Below are 2457 nucleotides of genomic sequence, written 5' to 3' on the forward strand. Positions count from 1 at the left end.
TCCACGAGCTGAGGCTTTTCTTGGAGTTGAACTCCAAGTTATGACGTGTTTTGGGCGTTCAACTCCGGATCATGACGTTTTTCTGGCGTTTAAGTCCAAACAGCAGCATGTACTTGGCATTCAACGCCAAGTTACGTCGTCAATATCCGAATAAAGTATGGACTATTATATATTGCTGGAAAGCTCTGGATGTCTACTTTCCAACGCCGTTGAGAGCGCGCCAATTGGAGTTCTGTAGCTCCAGAAAATCCATTTCGAGTGCAGGGAGGTCAGATTCCAACAGCATCAGCAGTCCTTTTGTCAGCCTTCTTCAGAGTTTTGCTCAAGTCCCTCAATTTCAGCCAGAATTTACCTGAAATCACAGAAAAACACACAAACTCATAGTAAAGTCCAGAAATGTGAATTTAACATAAAAACTAATGAAAACATCCCTAAAAGTAGCTCAAACTTACTAAAAACTACCTAAAAACAATGCCAAAAAGCGTATAAATTATCCGCTCATCACGTCCCCTCTCCCAGGAAAGTGCAATTAGGCCACACACCGAATTCCCTAGCACAAGCCCGGCATGAAGACACTTTCCAAATTCACAGGATATAACAATTAACTTACAATCTCAATCATGCATATCATTAGATGCCTTAATCATATACAAAAGATTCAAGATGCTAGAAGATTATTTATTAAATCTTTCTAGAAATATAAAAGATTTAGTTGTTAGGATTTGTTTCTAGATTAGAATTGAATTTTGATTTGAATTCAAGTAGTTGCTTATGTTATCATTCCTCAAGATATGATTAGGATTAGTTTTGAATTTGAATTTTAAGTAGACTTAGAATATAAATAAGTGAACAAGGTTCACAAGAAGGACACTATCGAGGAGGAGGATCTTTGGATCCAAATCCAAACAACTCGGTTCCACAGTACAATTTTCTTTTCATTGTTTTTCATTCCTCCATGTGTAAAAAATCTTTTGTCAAAGGGTTAGGAGCTCTGTTTATATTTTCGATGGATCGTTAATCTAATTTTATTTTATTTTGAAGTCTTGCATTGATCTATTTCATTATTGAGTTATTCGTTCTTCATTCGGATTAGTAATCTTGGAAGGTATGCTAATCCCTTTTGAAATCTTTTATTACTTTGGAAAAAGTAATATCTGAATTATAACTTTAAAACTCTTTCACATGACTGTTTGAATTCGACACATTTTTATATTTCATTCGAAGGTTAGATTAGTTGCCTTACAAATAACAAAAACACATTAAACACTTTTATATACAAACGCCAAAATCCTTGTGTTGCCAACCTGCCACGTAAAGACAATTATTATTATTATTACCCTTCCAGCAAGCATTTGTAAAAGCAAACCTTTCATTAAATTTTTACCAAAAGCACATTTAACATTTAACCTTTGCCTGTCTCTCTATGATCACCAAATGGACTTGGGATGGTTTGGGCTATCTTTCTTTCTTTTTTCTTATTTGTTTCAGAGGTTGGATATGGGGCTTGGTTTGTTTATAATTGACCAAGGTTTGTATTTGTGTGGGCTTGATGATTTGTTCTTTGAGCCAATGTCAATTTACTTATTTTCTGTACACAAACAAAACATAATCATATAAACAGTAAACCCAATAATATTTGTTCATCATTTAAACAAGAATTAGTTTTCCAAAACTCATCACTCCAGAGTTGGATTTCCCTCCAAAGCCCCATAGTTCCACTATCTCCAGGTGCACAGCCAAACAACCAACTAGGACTTCCCAGAGAGGCAGTTGTTCCGATATGCAAACGAGCCTATGTTCGCCAACAGTCCTGTCCATGGAGATGTGAGTAGTGACACAGTGCCACTAGAGGAACTGTGACATTATTATGATCCCGAATGATGTTGAGGAGGAGGATTCAGTGGAGGAAGATTTTGAGCTGGAGGAGTTACCATCATCGGGTAGTGATTAACCACTGGGTGAGCCCCGTGGTGATTTGCCTAATGGTGACATATAATGGAGGATAGCTAGTATCCAGGAGCATTTCTTTTGACAATACTCCAACATAGAACAAACATTTGTATAGAATCTCGTTTATGTTAGTACACTAGAGAGATCAGAAGCATTTAATGTTGCTAGCATAGTTTGGGAGTCACCTTAGAGGCTTTTTGTATGTTTGGTTATTTATTCTTGTAAACGTAGAAAAAAAAATTTACTCATAAAATTAATAACGCTCTAACAAGATAACATGCTCATATAATAAGTACTAGCTATAAATTAAGAAAGCAAGTTGGTGACATTCACCTTTTTGTATGATAATGACATACTGAAAGTTGGATCGTTAGAGCCAATACTAAAACGACGCCGTTTAATAACTGAACGGAGATAGGAGAAAGGACTAACATGAGTAGACTTTTGAAATTTGGGGGTTCAATTTGAGTCAATTAAAATTTTCAGAACCAAATTGAGGCCAAGGTC

Source organism: Arachis duranensis, chromosome 3, assembly GCF_000817695.3.
Source record: "Arachis duranensis cultivar V14167 chromosome 3, aradu.V14167.gnm2.J7QH, whole genome shotgun sequence".
NCBI classification, from domain to species: domain Eukaryota; kingdom Viridiplantae; phylum Streptophyta; class Magnoliopsida; order Fabales; family Fabaceae; genus Arachis; species Arachis duranensis.